The sequence below is a fragment of the Ictalurus furcatus genome, chromosome 26, assembly GCF_023375685.1.
Source record: "Ictalurus furcatus strain D&B chromosome 26, Billie_1.0, whole genome shotgun sequence".
Taxonomy (NCBI): Eukaryota; Metazoa; Chordata; class Actinopteri; order Siluriformes; family Ictaluridae; genus Ictalurus; species Ictalurus furcatus.
Window position 1 is genome coordinate 16,673,015 of NC_071280.1, and position 10,634 is coordinate 16,683,648.

Below are 10,634 nucleotides of genomic sequence, written 5' to 3' on the forward strand. Positions count from 1 at the left end.
CGCACTAAAATCGACTGGTGTTTGTAGCTATCCGTGATTCCCAACACCTTTATAAAAGCCCCAGTTCTGCCTGAAGAAAATTCAGCTCTAAAGCGTGATGCTGCCACCACCGTGCTTCACCGTATGTGTGGTGTTCTTTCAGTGATGAGCTTTTTTTTTTTATTTGCACCAAACATGGTCTCATGAGATCATAACACATTTTGCCTCGTGTGTTCTTTATGAGAAAGGGCTCCCGTCTAGCCGACCTACCTCATAACCCAGACATGTGAAGAGTACGAGAGATGGTCACATACAGAGAGTAATCAGTACTCCTCAGATGTTCCTTTAACTTTGCCGTAGGTCTCTTGGCAGCCTCCCTGGTAAGATTTTGTCTTGTTCTTTTGTAAATTTTGGAGGGACGTCCTGTTCTCGGTGATGTCACAGTGGTGCTCCATTTTCTTTCTTTGTTGATGATGGCCTTCATGGTGTTCCGTGGTACGTCTAATGTTTTGGAAATTCTTTTACACCATTCTACTGATAACTTTTGACAAGTGAGATACCATGCGTGCTTCGTAAGCTCGTCGAGGACCGTTGGATGAAACCACTACAAATCCTACAGAAACAGCTGGACCTTATTTGGGGGTTAATCAGAATAATTTAATCGCTGACAGCTGTATGATGATTACTCTTGAGCATGAGATTGAACGTGATTGGTTCGTTGTGAACACAGCCACATCCCCGCTTATAAACGGGTGTGTTGCACTTACGCAAAAGGGTTATAGTAACTTTTATTTATTTTTGTCCTCTTCCCCCCGTTCAAATGTTTCTGATTGTTTTTCCACTTAATTTTGTGGGAAATGTTCCGACATGTTTAATTTTCTTTTTTTTTTTTACATCACAAAAACCTGCCGTTTTAACCGGGGTAGACTTCTTCCATCCACTCTCGCTCTCGTACGCTTGAGAAGACCTCATATGTAGGTGGGAATTGGCAAGACCAAATTGGAGATGATAACTTTTTTCCAACGCAGCAGCTTGCAAAAATCCTTCCTATCAGCGGCGTTGGTCAAAAACACGTACATAATTTGTCCTGTAACTGACATGGCCGCTCCAGATGGAAATAAAACGGTGGAATTTCTCCAGGTTCCTGTGCAAATCCCATATGTGGAGTACAAAGAGCATCAATCAGTGCAATTTCAAGTCAGACCTTGAGACTGATGCGATTTATCTCTTCTATACGGCCTTAGCGGTTAATCATCAGGTGACGTTTTATTGATGGGGATTTCGCCGGATTTCGGCGGTTAAGATGTTCAATCCCAGCACTGCCAAGCTTCCACTGCTGGGCCCTTGAGCAAGGCCCTTAACCCCCAAATGCTCAGCTGTATAAACGGGAATAAATGTAAGTCGCTCTGGATAAACGCGCCTGCCGAGTGCCGTGAATGCAAAAGAAAAAGAAACCCGACGACATGAACGGAACGGTATAGAGTATCTTCTGATTAAGAACTGATTCGAGTATGATTACTGTATAATCCATCAAGTTCAGTTACACTGTGAATAGATCAACAAGAAATGTTTTGTATCTGTCAGCGACCTAAACATAACCTCGTGCGTGTTGTAGTCACGGAAAAGTTCGTACCGGCTAATATAAATAGACTAAAGCTGACGAAGTAATAGATCGCGAGTGTTTAAATCAGCATTGAAGCACAAGATTGAAAGCAACCGAATGAGAAATCAGCATTTAGACATATTAAGTGTATGATTATATATTATAAATGTGCTAACCAACGTATCAGATTCGATGATTAGGAAGTTATATCTACAGAAATGCATTTATTAAATCGAAGGAATGGTTATGCTTGTGTCAAAGACCTAGAAATGACTTGGGGGGGAGGGGGTGTTCATGCTGACAATACAAAAAGGTTCAAATATCAATGCTGACCATTAGCAGTTGAAATAGTTCAACACAACGAATGCTTCAAGTGGTTTCCCCAAATTCTCCAGTGATGATGATAATCTCTTCATGGTAAGCATCTTTAATACTTAGTAGAGCATCCTTTTGCTGTTATAACCTGCTGCAAACCTTAAATAAAGTTCGTTTTTTGATATCTTTAACCCCTTGACTGGAAGATTTTGACTTGGATTGGAGAGATTTTCCACAGCAATGGCATGCGGGTTTTTAACGCGTTCATTAGGTGCAAATACAGGAGGTAATTTTAGAGGTAACGCTCTCAGATTACCAGCGTTAACCTCTGATAAACAGTCCGGCTATAACCTGTAACCTCAGGGTACTGGAACGAGGGATGGAAAACATCTCCATGTGACGTTTTAATGCTGGAGAGATGAGGCAGAATCATTTTTTTTCACATTTCTTTGAAGACGAGCCCTGATATTTCCTTCAGGGGTTATTTATGAGGCTTGTAAACACGCTGGCCCATCTGAGTGACCGTTAATGCAGCGATTTTTTTTTTTTTGTTTCTTCTCCTTCTTCTTTCCATTCACCAGCTGAAGAAGTGTTCATAAAACACGCTGAAACGTGTGCTGAAAAAGTCAGCGCTGATATGTAGGTCTATTACGGAGAGCGTTGCCGTTCGGTGGCTTCTCTTTCTTTCCCTGGCATCAGGGCGAACGAACGTAATCCAGTCGAACTGAGCGACCTTCTTGTTATTATTCAAACGCGTGTGGATAAGGGTGGGGGGAGAGGAGGGGGTTGAGTAATTTGAAAAAAGTGAATAACTTGAAGCAGATGACACGCACGCACCTGGCCGTCCACATGATGTAAAAGAAAACGTGATTCTTCAGACCGGGCCACTTTCTTCCGTTGCTCCATGGTGCAGTTCTGATGCTCACGTGCCCATTGTAGGAGCTTTCGGTGGTGGACAGGGGTCAGCGTGGGCGCTCGGACCGTTCTGCAGCTACGCAGACTCGTACACAGGAAGCTGAGATGACACTTTTCTATCAGCGCCACCATGAACGTTTTCAGCAATTTGCTCTACAGGAGCTCTTCTGCGGGATCGGACCAGACGGGCTAGCCTTCGCTCCCCGCGTGCATCAACGAGCCTTTGGGCGTCCATCACCCTGTCGCCGGTTCACCGGTTGTCCTTCCTTGGATCACTTTTAGTAGGGACTAACCACCGCAAACCGGGAACACCCCACAAGTCCTGCCGTTTTGGAGACGCTCTGATTACAAGTCGTCTCGCCATTACAATTTGTCCCTTGTCAAAGTCTCTCAGATCCTTACGCTTGCCCATTTTTCCTGCTTCCAACACATCGACTTTGAGAACTGACCTAATAAATATATCCCACCCCTTCACAGGTTCCATTGTAACAAGATAATCAGTGTCATTCACGTCACCTGTTTAATTAATAAGACCAAAAAAAACCACTACAGCTTACAGTATGTTACAGAGAAAACAGGAAGCATAAACTCCTCCGTCCTGAAGACTTTCCCATGGTGGAAAACCTACTGACTGTTACAAAGTGCACGCACGTGAGACTCCTTCCTTAAAAGTGAAATCAACGTAGACTTCTTGAAGAAAACTCCACCACATTATAGAAACGCTAGCGTGACCGAGCGAGCACATTAATATCTAACCATCAATCCATCCATCTTCTATACCGCTTATCCTTTTCAGGGTCACGGGGAACCTGGAGCCTATCCCAGGGAGCATGGGGCACAAGGCGGGGTACATCCTGGACAGGGTGCCAATCCATCGCAGGGCACAATCACATACACATTCATTCATACACTACGGACACTTTAGACACGCCAATCAGCCTACCGTGCATGTCTTTGGACTGGAGGAGGAAACCGGAGTACCCGGAGGAAACCCCCGCAGCACGGGGAGAACATGCGAACTCCGCACACACAGGGCCACGGTGGGAATCGAACCCCCGACCCTGGAGGCGTGAGGCGAACGTCCTAACCGCACGTTAATATAAACCCGTGTTTTGAATTACAGCGTGAACTACTGTAACTGAAAATGAAGCAACACCTTCCGACCAATCAGAATCAAGAATCCAACAGCGCTCTTGTGTAAATAAAGCATTTGATAGGATTAGCAGTCGGCAAAAAAAACAAAAACAAACCCTAAACCCGTCTGAGTCATAATATTTGCACTGAATACGCTGAAGGTCTTAGAGAAAACACGAGGTCTTAAAATGTACTTATACCCAACGTCAGCCTCGTGTCGTAAGAAAATACGTGTCGTTTTTACTCTCTTAAGGAAAGGGTAGTTCTGTGTACTACCCCGCACCGGGGAGTTTTCTTATCCGAAAGGCTTTCGTGGTTTTCTAAATGGGTTTCCAAAATGGGTTTCCATTTTAGAACGCTAGAAACCCTCCAGACTATGTGAAGGCCTCCTTAATGGCAAGCATTTTCCCTTTCAAGAGCAGAGTACACAGTAAAATACATCCTTCTGTGTAGTATATAGTTTAAGTAGGATTTGACAGGTTCCGAGTCTCGCTCCTTTAACGTCTGAGACACCACCGATTCCTTCTTCGGTGATCCGCGTGACATTTAAGACTGCACTGGGTGACTTCAGGCCTGCTTTCCTGGGCAGAGAACAAGCCTCCATTTGGATTAAGCAATATTGTCAATGGCACGTGTCCCTTTTTTTTTTCTTTTCCAGAAATCCGTCTGGAACACAGGCCCCTCAAGTGCTTACGAGGTTGACTCTTTTTTGTTTTTTCTCTTTTTTTCTTTTTATACTTACGACATATTTCCTTGAGACGAAGCCACGGTGCTGACTGGACCTTTAATGATTATTAGTCTGTCACTGTCTTATCTCATGTCTCATCTGCAGATGAGTGAGAAGTCCTACAAGAAAGAACAGCCTGCCCTCTCACTGTCTGAGAAAACATCTTCTACTCATATTTCTCCCTGGTTTTATTGTGACACTTACTCACAGCCCTTAAATCAAGAGTTCACATGTGTGGATAATAATTGGGCGACAAGTCTATAAACCTCGTCTAACGGATTACCGCGTTATTGTAGAGGAGGTGGTGTGATTACATTTGCGTGCAGATAGAGATTATGAAAGGGACTGTTAGCGAAATTAAAGTAGAAGGAGAGGATATGAGTGATAGCCTGGAGACAGCTAAAGAAAGCAGGATCGCGTCACGAATACGAAAAAGGCCCCCGGTGAAAAATATTTAAAAAGGTTCGGATGGGAACCGTCAGCACCGATTTCGTTTCATTTTCACGGATGAGCAAACGCGAGTAAACGCGAATCTGAATTTAGCTAAGCAGATGACTTGACAAACAGGATATAATACCGTGCCGGATCTAAACCAGGTGATTGGGTGTATATTTACGGCGGTCTCTAAGCGCTGAGAAGACAGGATAATATTTAGAGACCGGATTTCTTCTTCGCTGATTTTACGAGCCGTTTTTACGAGCGTCAACAGCTGCCTCTGACCTTAAAGCTCGTTTGTGAAGATTTACTCGTACACGAAAAGTGGCTGCTTTTCGTCATGTATTTATAATGAGCGCCAAAATCAGTCGCCAGTACGTTCGCTTTTTACGCGGATTAAAATACGTTTGTGTGTGTGTGTGTGTGTGTGTGTGTGTGTGTGTGTGTGTGTGTGGGAAAGGGAATTCATTCAAGAGAAGAGTTGAGAGGAGAGGAGAGAAAACGATCTGACGCACATGGTAGCACTGAGGCTAGCTAACAGGTTAGCGGGGTGTTATCCTAAATATGCTAGCACCTGTGGAACTAAACACAGCTAGCGCTTTTAGATGAAGTGCCAAAACATTGCTATTGATCGAATATATTATTTGATATATTTACACGGCAATCCAAGTGTATTTATTAGACGTATTTCTAGACATCTTTTGCCCTTTTGAAGTCTTGTTAGCAAGTCACTAGCATTAGCAGTCATTTCTGGAAAGGAGGGAATAATTCTCGCCGGTTAGCACAATCGCATTTGCTGCGAGTTAGACAGAATGTCTAGAAACACCAGCTGAAAGATGTCATAACAACGTCGTGTCAGCGGTGTTGTTTTTTATTCGGATTTTCTATATACGTATACACAGAACTGCTTACAGTGAAGATGTTTTCACTCGCTTGTCTCGGCAGCGTTAGCGAGATGGGTGAATCAACGTGGCGTATAGCCGAGCTAAACCCACAGCAATAATGAGGTGAACATTTTGACTCGTGCATCAATGATCTCATTTCGTGGCTCGAAATGTCTTTTTGCGTAAATGACAAAAGCTACAGCTAGTAACCGTATTGTAAAATTAGTCAACGTTAGCAAACTAGAGTGCTAGTTGCGTTGCTAGCTAAGACGCTGTCGTGTTACGTTAACTGTAGCTTATTTATGTCGAAGCACACAAGCGTGGGATTCCTTTTCCCCCCCAAGAGCCGTTCCCAGACATCTCACGTTAGCTTAAGATACAAAATAGGTCATTACTGCCCAAGGTGAATATCACAGCTGTGTGGTCTTGTGCAACACTACCAAAAAAAATAAATAAATAAAAAAATTATACCATGGTCTGATATTGGACAAGGTTTTGGAGAGAGATCTACATTTATCCCCAAACTTATCATTACTTGGTCAAATGGATAAATGGCACTTCCAACCAGGAAACTGGAAGTTTTATTACTCTGGCTTCGATCTCTGTCGTTTAAATGGAAAAGCGAAGAACCACCTGTGGACCGCAGGACGTAACTACTGCGGACAATCAGAAAAACACGCAACTCAGAGGGCAGTCCTGAGCTATTTAGCACAGATGAAGTATCTTTGGATGTTACAACACTTTTGACTGACAATGTTCCCCATTCATACTCTTATCTACTGCTATCTAGAGCTGCTGCACATCTTCACTAGCCTTCCCATAGCCTTGTTATTTATTTATTTATTTATTTATTTATTTATTTACTGTATACGTACAGATTTACATTTTCAACCTGCACTTTGTTCATTTGCACAATGCTGCTATTTGCACTTCTGGTAGATGCTAAACTGCATTTCGCTGCTGAGTACCTGTACTGTGCAATGACAATAAAAGTCCTATCCGTCTATCTATCTATCTATCTATCTATCATGACTTAGTCTCATCCACCTATCCATCCATCCGTCTGTCTAACCATGCATCAGTCTATGTATCTATGTATTTAGCTAGCTATCTATTATGAATCTGTCTTATCCACCCATCTATCTATCTATCTATCTATCTATCTATATATTTATCTATCATGAATTAGTTTCAGCCACCTATCCATTCATTCATCCATCCATTTAACCATGCATCAGTCTATCTATCTATCTATCTATTTATTGTATCTATATTGTATATATCTTGTATCTATTCTCAGTAGGAGGCGATATAGCCAAAACAACATGCTATATGCCATTTATTTCCTACTCTACATCAGCAAAATGCTTCATTTTCCTTTCGTTTTTTACATTTTTTAAATTTTTTTTTTTATATCCCATCTTTGACATTCTTCGAAAGATTAGATCTAGAACCCTGAAGGGTTCTTCGGTGTGTCTATTTGGGGAAACGCTTAAAGGTTTAACTAAAATTATTATAATTTTTTTTACAAACCTGGTAGTGTTAACCAAACAGCGAGCAAAGAACTCGTAAGAAGCCTTTTTTTTTTTTTTTCTGTACCAGTGTGATCTGTGTGCTTTCCACATACACACGGAGAGAAAATACTTCAATCTGGTGGTGGCTATTATACAAAACCCTAAACTATCCACAGAACCTTTAGAGAGTCTCTCCTACGTACGCTTGGACTTACAACGTTTGCATACAACAAAAATGGCATCGTCGTCACCCCATCATCCCGTTGTCGGTTCTTTTCCTCGCAGCACTCCTGTCGGGGTTTATTCCTTACATATTTCCTGCTCCGCATCCTCTGATTTGATATGAATGTCCTCTGATATGAATCAGGCGTACACAATAAACCTTTTCCGCTGTGGTATCCCTGCTGTTTTTATTTCCCTCAAGGTCAGAGAGAGGCTTCGGGATTCATAAATAACACCGTCAGACGGCGTATCAGACGGCTTGTTATTCTAGGCTTACGGGATTAGTGAATAGCAATAAATGCGAGTGTCATTTCATCAGGATGGATGGACTCGGACGGTCAGGTTCAGTCGGTTTGAAATGAGGGCACGCTGAAAGATAACGCGCTGGCGAGAGAAACGATGAGTGAGATGAGATGCGGAGGAGCGCGAGAGAGGAAACACAGGCGTGATGGAATAAGCGTGATATAGAACGATCCACGAAGACAGACAGGAAGGTGATAGTGAGATAAAAACCAGGCAAGGCAAGAGGAAGATATTATGTAGACGTTATATCTCGTCCTTCCACTCGTTAATCCTTTACGATTCTGTAATTACATTTCATCCCTTTGCTTTTTTTTTTTTTTTAATACATTTTTAAATGGATGCTCGTTGGGGAAACGGTATTGAGATAATGGGCGCTTGAAGAATTCCTTCAGTGGCTGTCTCGTCTGTGTTTGTGCACTCGTGATGTGATGAGTACGAGAGGACTAGTCTAGTCTTAGATTGGTTTAGATCCTATTTAAGTGGCAGGGATTACTATGTTGCACTGGGTACACCCACACACCTCCAGACGTCATGCGATACCTTGTGGTGTTCCCCAAGGCTCAGTGTTGGGTCCTTTGTTATTTAACTTATATACGCTGCCATTAGCTGGTGTATGAATCGATATAACATCTCCTTCCGTCAGTATGCAGTTGACACATAACTCTATCTCTCACTTGCACCAGATGCCCACAAGTCCAAGCTTGTAGACTGCATAGACAACATAAACTTGCGGCTGTCCCAGAACTTTCTTCGGCTAAATAAAGATAAGAGCGAGGTACTGATCATCGGAAATTATGCACAGAGAAAGTTAATTCTGCCAAATCTAGATTCCTTGACTCTTAATGCTAGTGACTGCGTTGCGGATTTAAGGATCATGTTTGAGAATGATCTCAGTTTTAAAAAACATATTAGCAATGTTAGGGTTAGGGTTTTCCTACCCTAGGAAGGTAGAGCTCAAGGAACAGGGTTGGTGACCACTGACTTAGGTCATCCAACTGCAACCTGTCAGTCAGTCTGTCTGTCTGTCCATCTATCTATCTATCTATCTATCTATCTGTCAGTCTGTCTGGAATTAGTCTTCCCACCTGTCTATTCATCCATGCATTCATCCATCCATCTGTGTAACCCTGCATCTATCTATCTATCTATTTATCTATCTGTCTGTCTGTCTATCTATCTATCTGTCAATCTATCTGTCTGTCTATCTATCTATCTATCTATCTATTTATCTATCTGTCTGTCTGTCTATCTATCTATCTATCTATCTGTCTGTCTGTCTATCTATCTATCTGTCAATCTATCTGTCTGTCTATCTATCTATCTATCTATCTATCTGTCTGTCTATCTATCTATCTGTCTGTCTATCTATCTATCTATCTATCTGTCTGTCTGTCTGTATGTCTGTCTATCTATCTATCTATCTGTCTATCTATCTATCTATCTATCTATCTATCTGTCAGTCTGTCTGGAATTAGTCTTCCCACCTATCTATTCATCCATGCATTCATCCATCCATCTGTGTAACCCTGCATCTATCTATCTATCTATTTATCTATCTATCTATCTATCTGTCTGTCTATCTATCTATCTGTCAGTCAGTCAGTCTGTCTGTCTATCTATCTGTCTGTCTATCTATCTGTCTATCTGTCTGTCTATCTATCTATCTATCTATCTGTCTGTCTGTCTGTCTGTCTATCTATCTATCTGTCAGTCTGTCTGTCTATCTATCTGTCTGTCTATCTATCTATCTATGTCAATCTATCTGTCTGTCTATCTATCTGTCTGTCTGTCTATCTATCTATCTGTCAGTCTGTCTGTCTATCTATCTATCTGTCTGTCTGTCTGTCTCTCTATCTATCTATCTATCTATCTGTCTGTCTGTCTGTCTGTCTATCTATCTATCTGTCTATCTATCTATCTATCTATCTATCGATCTATCTGTCTATCTATCTATCTGTCTGTCTATCTATCTATCTATCTATCTATCATAGATAGATATCTATCTATCTATCATGTCAGTCTGTCTGGAATTAGTCTTCCCACCTATCTATTCATCCATGCATTCATCCATCCATCTGTGTAACCCTGCATCTATCTATCTATCTATCTATCTATCTGTCTATCTATAGATGGAGATAAGTCAGAAATCAGTTACTTGTCGCGTGCATACTCCGCGCTCCCTGTGTGTGTGTGTGTGTGTGTGTGTGTGTGGATCTCCAGTAGCGGCTCTTCATCATCAGTGAGAGGGGAACACAGCTTCACTTTAGATGAAGTGCTGCTGCTGTACCGGAGGGAGAGCGCGCGCGGCGGAACACCGGGCTCCGCGGCGGTAAGATGATGGATATGACGCTTTATTTTTTTTAAGCGCAAACGACGTGATTAACGCGTCACGTGTATTTGTTTTATTCCCGTGATTTTTGCCGAATAACCTGGTATTTTAAAATTGTTCGTTATTTTGTGGGATCCGAGCACAAGATCGCGGTTCGTGAACAAATGAAATGAATCCTAACAGCTGGAATAAGTTCTTGTCTAGAATTTCCTGAAATGATTATAATTTTTTTTTTTTCCTTTCTCTGTTTTGTGAAGAAAAATCTTTAAACGCG